Source organism: Salvia hispanica, chromosome 2, assembly GCF_023119035.1.
Source record: "Salvia hispanica cultivar TCC Black 2014 chromosome 2, UniMelb_Shisp_WGS_1.0, whole genome shotgun sequence".
Taxonomy (NCBI): Eukaryota; Viridiplantae; Streptophyta; class Magnoliopsida; order Lamiales; family Lamiaceae; genus Salvia; species Salvia hispanica.
Window position 1 is genome coordinate 4,774,158 of NC_062966.1, and position 9,747 is coordinate 4,783,904.

At 34.8% G+C, this 9,747-nt stretch overlaps 2 long non-coding RNA genes across 3 annotated transcripts; one reads left to right on the plus strand and one right to left on the minus strand.

The window, feature by feature from the left end:
- Positions 1-3,668: 3,668 nt before the first annotated feature.
- On the plus strand, positions 3,669-5,727 carry LOC125208582. Of its 2 annotated transcripts, XR_007174140.1 has the most exons (4): positions 3,669-3,715; positions 3,804-3,996; positions 5,125-5,236; positions 5,384-5,727. It is a non-coding gene; the product is annotated as an uncharacterized LOC125208582 (long non-coding RNA). The 2 variants fall into 2 exon arrangements; XR_007174139.1 differs by having other exon boundaries at positions 3,675-3,996.
- A 760-nt stretch (positions 5,728-6,487) lies between these two features.
- Positions 6,488-7,885, minus strand: LOC125203777. Its single transcript, XR_007173437.1, has 3 exons — positions 7,719-7,885; positions 7,302-7,354; positions 6,488-6,846 (listed from the first exon to the last, which is right to left on the minus strand). It is a non-coding gene; the product is annotated as an uncharacterized LOC125203777 (long non-coding RNA).
- Between the last annotated feature and the right edge of the window lie 1,862 nt (positions 7,886-9,747).

Genomic DNA, 9,747 nt, shown 5'->3' on the forward strand with positions numbered 1-9,747 from the left:
CAAGTGGAAGGAGAAGACCAAGTTAACCGGGGCCTCACAAGCCGATTTGCCTTGGGCCGAGTGGGGGGACCTCACAGCAGCTACTACGGCGTCGTTGTCTAGAACACTGCTGTAGACCATCAAACTACTCAATATTGCAGAAGACGAGAACTCCAGATCTCGGCTCACTTCAACCCCTCAACTATACCAAGTCACATTTGGGAATGGATTCTGATGCTTGAACGAGACAACTCTACCCGCCTTTATCAGTGTTTTTTAATTTTTTTCATTTTTTTTCCTTATACTGTTTTTTTATTGTTTATTTTAATTAAGTAGTACTCCATATTTTTATTTTTTCAATGTTTGGCCTTCATTTGGCATTTTATTTGATTTGATAAACCCCAACAATTAAAAAACAGAAAAGAAATAGTGGTGACGCGGAAAATGGTAATGGGTTGATTTGTAGGGTGGAATTGTGGGACATTTTTGGAGGAATTGGGCTGGGTGATAAATATGTTGACATGGCAAGAGGAAAATGAAAATGAGTTGATTTATAGGCTGATTTATATTCCTCGGCCGTGAATGCTCTTTGTTATTTTCTTTTTTATTCTCTCTCTTCTAGAGTGTAAGGGTTTTATCTTTTCTTTCCAATAGAAACTAATCTTTTACTCCTTCCTTCTCAATTTAATTGAAGCAATTCTTATTCGGCATAATATTTTATGTTATTGTAAGTTTAGTGGAGAGAGAATAAAGTAAGAGAAAGAATAACATAAAAAGTGTAATACATCTATTCAAAAGTTTATTGTCACGACTGCATTTTCTAAGTATAGAAAACACGGTGAATCACGACCAGGGGAGGGTTAAAGAAGCGGGGAAGAAGGGGGGAAACAACAAAACTCGGCCATGGCTCGGAATAAATGGGAATAACTCGAATAAAATCAGAGTATGTCAACAAACAACATCTCAAAAAGAACACTATCTTAACAATTCCAGAACTCAAAAGAAACAATATTCAGCGGAAGCATTCAATAGAAGAATAATATTATGTATGAAGACTTAATATATTCGGAACATTAAAAAGCAAACACAAATCTTCACCAGCTCTGTTCAACACCCACCGCACTCGTCACCGCTCAACTGCACATTTTTAAAACAAATGCAGGGCTGAGTACTTGATGCACTCAGTGGACTCATGCCAAAAACATTTTATAAAAAGCATTTATCATGCCACTATTGAGTGCACTCGGGTTTTAACTTTAAAAAATGCCCGAGACACTAAATCATTTCCATTGTAAAATTCGACTGCAGGCATTTTTCCATAGATGTTTACCATATCTGATCCATTGATGAAAAGGAATGTGGCCACATTCCATATCACTAGACCGGCCGACCCAAAAGACGGCTCACGATCCCCATTGGAGTACACTAGCCTGAGTAGGGATTCACTCCCTAGTCATACCCGAATTCGATTATCCATAGATGGCAAAAGCCACAGCAGATAGGTTTCATAGATAAAACAAAACACGACATGACAAATATTCACAATATTTTCACTTAAAAATATACTTAGGGCATAACTCTTATTTAAAAATCCTCAACTCGTCTTTCCGTTCCTTTCTCAAATAGCTTGCAAAAATTCACCCTTTTAATGAAAGAACATAATACGCAAAAATTAGAGTTTAAGGAAGAAAACATTTAATTAAAACAAAGCATGTATCCTATGGATATCAAGTCTTACCCTTTGATCTTACTTAGGAGGTTCAGAAATTTTTCCGTGATCTTAGAACATCGTAATCATCCATCTATTGACTCTGCCGAAGCTTTAATCATTCTTGTATTTAATTTCAAACCCAACTAATAATATACTCCAACTCCAGACCCAAACTAATAAAATTTACATACCCAACAAGCCCAATTATTAGTTGGCCCAAAAATAAATAAGGAGCAGCCCCAAATCTCTTCTTTTTTTTCTCCCCACCGTCATCTACTCTCTGTCTCTAAATCAAACTGGGAGAATTCCCACTTATACTCATCCTCTCTCTTTCGCTGTCTCCGGCGTGATACGATCAGCCCCGTCCTCTTTCTTCCTCATCTCACCGGAAACGGCGCAGCTGACGTCGATTTCGGACATACCGCTTTTATCATGCCCCGATCAGCTTTACTCCTCTCTCTCTCTCTCACTGTCCGCCATTGCCGCTACTGCTCTTGATTCCGAAACTTGTTGCAGATCGTGCCGCCGTGCAGCCGCGGTTGCTGCTGCCAGCACAGAGCCGCTGGCCGCTGCTTTCATCTTTCCAGCCACGTTCTCCGCATTTTCTAAGGGTAGAAAACAAGGTTGATCGCGAATAGGGGAGGGTTAAAGAAGCGGGAAAGAAAGGGAAAAAAGACACAACTCGACCATAGCTCGAAATAAATGGAATAGCTCGAATAAGATCAGAGTATCATCTCAACAATTGACAAATCAAAGGAATAATATCAAAACAATAAATGAACTCAAAAGAAATACCGTTTAGCGGAAGCATTCGATAGTAGAATAATGTCGTGTATGAAGACACAACATATTCCAAACATTTGATAAACATCTTCTTCACTTTTATGCTTAACACCCACCACACTCGTCACAGTTCAACCTGCACAATTTTTAAAACAAATGCAGGGTTGAGTACTTGATGCACTTAGTGGACTCACCGAAAATATTTTTATAAAAAATTGTTTATCATGCATTAACGAGTGACCTCGGGGTTTCAACTTTGAAAGGGCCCGAGTCACTAAAACATTTCACTAACATCATCACCAGCAACCTCAACATCATCAACATCACCATACCATATCTGAACTACATGACGAGGAATGTGGTCACATTCCAAGTCACTAGACCGGCCAATTCAAAGAGATAGCGCACGATCTACTGGGTGTACACCAGCCTAAATAAGGACTCACTCCCTAGTCAGACCCGAATTCGATTAACCATACATGGCAAAAGCCACTTCAGATAGGTCCCACATCAACACAAAAATATGGCATGACAAACATATTTTGCACCATTTAAAAATAAACATACTTAGGACATAATCCTTATTTGAAAAGAAAGCCCACCTCAAAAGTTTAGCTCCTCAACAACTTCCTTTCCCAACCTCACCGACGACAAAAGTTCACCCTTTCGAAATAATATGGTATGCAAAAATCAGACTTTGCAAAATAAATTAATAAAACCGCGATGCATGCATCCTAAGTGCGTGTGCTCAAATATCTCTCGTTCTCTCGTAGAGAAAACACATATATAAAATCCTCATATTTTTCTAATTTAATTCATCGTCACGTAACTGCCCAAAACAATTCTTGTCCCCGGCTCAAGCATACAATTAAACTAAGGTAGTCCACTAAAGAATTAATTTAGTCTAACCACAAAGTTACACCTAAATAAAGTAATTTAATATCTATATAACCCCAACCAACACACGTAGCTACTCCAAATCCAACACATTGTAAATTAGCATATTCCCAACTCAACTTCACATTATTAGAATTTAAAAGTAGACAACTAATTAAAAGAGTAACATATATACTCCCTGCCACCAACACATCTATACTCCGTACCCAATACATATCTATTCAAAAAGGCCCAAAATTTATAAGGAATTTAAATGGTCCAAACCATTAAACAAAAGAATTAAAATATACTCCCAGCTCAAACGCATCCGTCTTCTCTCTTTTTGTCACTCTCAGAACTCTCTCTGTAACTCACGCTCTCGGCTCTCCCTCTACTTATTCTCAAATTGGAACCAAACTGACATTCTCATCACCCACTTTTCTCAAATTGACAGATTGCAACATTCGTGATTCTCCCGATTGCACACCGTCTCCATCATCTCCCTACCGTAGCTGAGCAGCGCCGCGCAACAGGCCACCGTCTCCATCACACTGCAAACTAGCCGCTTCAAGTGAGACCGTTCTACGCTGTACGTCGCCGCTACAGGCGCTCAGCTCCTCCGCCGGCAACGCTGTTTTTCACACCTAGTAAATCCCTCTCCCCTTTTCCCCCAAATCTAAACTTTTATTAAAAGTTCTATTTGTTTGATTTTGACTTATTAATGGGTAGATAAGGGATTTTAGGAATTTGGCCCAAAAGCAAATCTATTTTTCATCGTCTATATCGCATATATTATTCCTTCGGTTTCCATTCGCATATTTTTCATTGTTCGTAAATAGAGTCCCTCTAACGTATAAAGAACTTGGGTTTAAAAGAACAAACGACAGCTGCGAGAACAAATAAAAAGATAGAAAAAGTTGGGGTGTTACACTATCTCAATTTGTTCTCAATAACTCGCCGCCTACATTCTCTTATCCCTCGGTTTCTTCTCTCCAAAATTGGATGTGTTGAACGTGCAAGTACTAGGGTTTGCTAAACTGATTTGGGAGGTAATATATATATATATATATATATATATATATATATATATAGAGTCCCATTATCCACAAATCCACTCTTAAAGACCGAACCACCGAACCCTACCAAATTAGGGCTTTTAGATCTAGTTTTTTATGGATAAGATACAGAAATTTATAAATTATTTTCGCCTTCATCACGAGCCTATTTTAATTCATCTGAAGGTAAATAAGTCATACTAACATGTTACGAAGATTTAACTTCGTTCCAGAATATATTACTTCATTTTAGTAGGTTATTACTTCATTCCAGTAGGTTTTTACTTCATTCCAGAGGTTTTTACTTCATTCCAGTACGTAAATGTGGTTTCGCCGTCGCGTGCCGTTCTTTCTCTCTACAATATCTATCACCAATGCCATGGCGCTAATATGGTTTAATAAACACATGGAATAATGTAATAAATTATTGGAATGAAGGATGTGTAGGGATGTATTCATATCCTTTTTCCATCTTTTGTTCTTTTTCCTTCTCAATCTCCACCATCCATTTTCAAGATCCTATGGCCGAAAATAGAGCCTGATGTATTTAATTTTAATAATTAAAAAAAATGAAAAGGGTGGAATTGGCATATACATTGGAGTTGGTTATGGTAAGTCCTTGATTTTCTCCATCTCATGATCCCAGCGGTTTTTGTACAGAATTACACGATTCAATCTTTATTCTGTCTCTAATCTTTTCTCTTTTTTTCTCCGTTGAAGACACTCTACGTCGAAGACAAACGCTCTAAACTATTAATTTTTTGTTTCTCGTCAATAACCGTCTTTTGGAGCACTCGTTGATTGATTTCGTTTTCTACAACAATGGAAGAAGGTAATTATATTTCTTCAGTCATTGATTAGAAAACTGATTTGCAGAAGTCAATAGCGATTAGTTAGAGTAATTGTTCATTGCAGAAACTTACTGTTTATTGGTGTTTGGTTGTATTATACAATTTGATGAGTAATTTAATATTGGCAGGGTTTGATTGTTTGGCGCAAGTTAAATTTATTCCCCAAGGGTTTAGCAATCCTTGGGGCTAGGGTGTAGTATGGTGTACGTAACACAATCGTCACCACAACCCACGAGTTTCATTCATTCCTCTAGGGTTTAGTTTTTCATCTCGGCTGGGGAGTAGTATTCAGTAATAGATATAATGTACAAATATTTCAGTGTAATGTATTTTTTCCAATCAGTAATGTACGATGTATGTACTGTAATGTATATTTTTCGTAGATGTTTGAACTGGTAAAAGTAATGTACGTATAGTACTGTGTAATGGTTATTATGCACTCAGTAATGGATGATTTCTCTTCTTTAATGTATATGTTTGCTGAGAAGGTTTTTTTGTCATTTTTCACAGTGTTGGTTGTACCTAATTGCTCTCCAGATTTGAAGCCCGTCGTTGGTCAAAAGTTCCAATCACTAGATTTTGCTTTTGCGTTTTATGATGTATATGCCCGCTGTTGAAGATGGAGAAGGAGAATGAACTTTGTAAGGGCAAGAGGAAATGTTGATGTATTTTGTACCTAAAAACATTATTAGTTTTCGTTTTCGGTTAAGTCTTAGTATTCATTTCGTTATCCTAGTGTTACTAATCCTACAACTATCAACAATTTATGCATATTAAATTCGCATTTTTAGTCTGTTAATGTACATTATTAGTAACGAAGTCGTACATTATTGTTTACAAGTAGTTAATTCGACTACAGGGCATTATTATAAACATTTTGTACATTACACATAAGAACATTGCATTATTACACTGTTAATGTACATTATTATTAATGAAGATGTACATTATTGTACGCAATGACTTATGTTGTTGTAGATTATATTTCCGGGTCAGTTCATCATTAATAAGCACATCTTGTCCATTATTCGATTAATTTCATCCATTATTAGTCCGTTAATGTTCATTATTAGTAACGAAGTTGTACATTACAGTTCATTATTAGAAACATTTTATACATTACACATAAGAACATTGACATTACTCGGTTCTTTACATCCATTATATGTGTTGTGTTTATGACATCAGACACTAGTACCAAAATATGCGTCTGTTAGCAAGATGTTCCGCATACTCTGTATGGTTCAGAACAGACCAAGCAACAAGTAGTCTTTTTTTCCTACCAAAATGATCTATCCAAAAACACATGGTGTTAAAAGTAATATAAACAGCGTTTCATTATCCATACGATCAATCCAACCCATAATCATCGACCCACTTCTCGAAGTTGAACTTTGGCGGCCGCTCTCTCCAAAACCTGGTGGCATGAGTTTGGTTGATGCCACCTCTGGAGTTATGTGGATAAGTCAAGAGTCTTTGCAAACTTTATTCGGAACATTTCCAAGCTTTTTGTCTCCTTGGCTCTGAGGCCGCACTCCCAATCTTTCTCACTCTCCCCGAAGTAAGTCTCCCAACCTTGGCTGCTTCGTTGCTGTCCAAAAATCAGTAATGTATCACATTAATATTTTATAATGCATACTACTTGTTGTATAATGTACAAATGGAAACAGCTAATGCACCAAGGAATATTACATTCTCTCAACTATTGACCTTTTATAAAACCGAATTATTTAAAATTTTTAAAAAAAATATAATGTACACCACTTCCTATAATAATATACTCAATGCAGCAAATAATGCACAAACGCCTACGATATTCACTCAATTACATTCATATTAAGAACCCAACTGATGTAACTTCAAAAAACAACATAATCTACACCACACCCTACAATAATGCATACTACTTGCTGTATAATGTGCAAATGGAAACAGATAATGCACCAACAAATATTACATTCTCTCAAACATAATGTACACCACTTCTTACATTAATGTACTAAATGCAGAATATAATGCACAAAAAGCAAATAATCTCTTGCTCACCTGCAGTGGTGGGTTGGCTTTTGTAAGGTCGGCCCCTCTTCGTCATGATAGATCTGTGAGACAAACCACAAATGAAAACCGCTACATTAAAAATTCAGTACTATACAGAACCCTAGCAAAAATGCCACTGGTTTTGAAAAATCGACACCAAATGTAAATCAATCGAAACTTCAATAACTAAAATCGACCAATACAACGACCTAAAGCCACAATGAACTGAAAGGGGCGAATAATGAAGATAAACCTACAACAAATGAACAAGCTTTCCTGATTTAACAATCAAATCGTCCAAATGTTTGACAAAAAAGTGACCGTCTTTAGTAGAAAACTCCGAACCGTCGACTATAGGTAATATTTATGGCTAAAATCAAATCGGGAACTGCTCTATTACCAAAAATCGGAAATTTGGAACCCTACCTTGTTGTCGATTGCAAATCTTCCACCGATTGAAACGTTGGTGCGTCGACCGTAGGGCGTGATTCCGACACAAACCGTCGCTTAGAGAGCAATCTCCACGATTTTGCACCGGCAAGGTTTTGAAATGGGAGAGAAAGGGTTTCAATCGTGGGTTGAGGGATGAGAGAGGTTTTGTGAGAGAGAGAGTGATTGGATGGAATGTGAATCGGTAGCAATAAATAGCCCGTAGCAATAAATAGCCCCCTGAATTCTCGCGCCTTCTGTTTGAAACGCGTGGAATCCTCTGTTGGTTAATGGATGTAATGGATGTAATTAAGAAGGAAACAGTATCTAAAGGGGTAAAAGGAGCTTAATACTCCCCTATATATATATATATATATATATATATATATAGTCCTATTAACCACAAATTCACCCTTAAAGACCGAACTAGAGACCAAATTAGGGCCACTCATTTTTCTTAATCTTATGGTTATGAATTTTATCAAATAAAAACGTTTTTTTTTTTAAAGATTTTTTTAGATTTTTTATAATTTTTTATAATTTTTTAATTTTTTATAATTTTTTTTTTAATTTATTCTCATTTTTTTCGATATTTTTTTTTAAAATTTTTAATTTTTTTTTTTATTCGATAAAAACTTGCTGGAGTAAATAATGAACTATATTTACTACATAATGAACTAAATGAATGTATGTTATGAACTTATTACTTCATTCAGTTGTGCTATTACTTCATTCCGTTAGTTTATTATTTCATTTATTCATGCTATTACTTCATTCTATTAGTTTTACTTCATAATGTGTTATGACATAATTATCTTTCAGTTGGGTTTAGGGTTATTACTTCATTCCGTTAGTTTATTACTTCATTCAGTCATGTTATTACTTCATTCCGTTAGTTTATTACTTCATTCAGTCATGTTATTGTTATGAGCTTATTACTTCATTCAGTCGTGCTATTACTTCATTCCGTTAGTTTATTACTTCATTTATTCATGCTATTACTTCATTCTGTTAGTTTATTACTTCATTCCGTTAGTTTATTACTTCATTCAGTCATGTTATTACTTCATTCCATTAGTTTATTACTTCATAATGTGTTATGACATAATTATCTTTCAGTTGGGTTTAGGGTTATTACTTCATTCCGTTAGTTTATCACTTCATTCAATCATGTTATTACTTCATTCTATTAGTTTAGTACTTCATTCCGTTAGTTTATTACTTCATTCAGTCATGCTATTACTTCATTCCGTTAGTTTATTACTTCATTCCGTTAGTTTATTACTTCATTTCATTAGTTTACTACTTCATTTCATTAGTTTATTACTTCATTTTATTATTTTATTACTTTATAATGTGTTATGACATAATTATCTTTCAGTTGAAGTAAATTCAGTATATAATGAATGCGAAAAATTACTTCATAACATACATTCATTTAGTTCATTATGTAGTGAATATAGTTCATTATTTACTCCAGCAAGTTTTTATCGAATAAAAAAAAATTAAAAAAAAAATAATTTTTTTTAAATTAAAAAAAATTTAAAAAAAAATTAAATTTTTTTTTTTAAATTAAAAAAAATTAAAAAACAAATAAATTAAAAACGTTTTTATTTAATAAAATATTAAATTAATTCTAAATTAATCATAACCATAAGATAAAGAAAAATGAGTGGCCCAAATTTGGTCTCTAGTTCGGTCTTTAAGAAGGGTTCGACATTGATCACAACATATATATATATATATATATATATGGGATGTATTCATATCCTTTTTCTAATTATTGTTCTTTTTCCTTCTAAATCCTAGCCCCACGATTTTGATGATCTAATGGACGAAAATTAAGGAGATTATGTTTATTTAAATTATTAAAATAATAGGAAAATGGCTTATTTGGTATACACTTTCACGTCAGTTATGGAAAGTGCTTGATTCTCTCATTTCAGAATCAGCGGTTTTATTCAATGATTTCACAAAGATTTCTTCTTTTTCACCGGTTATTCTCCTTCTCATATCTTTCTGCATT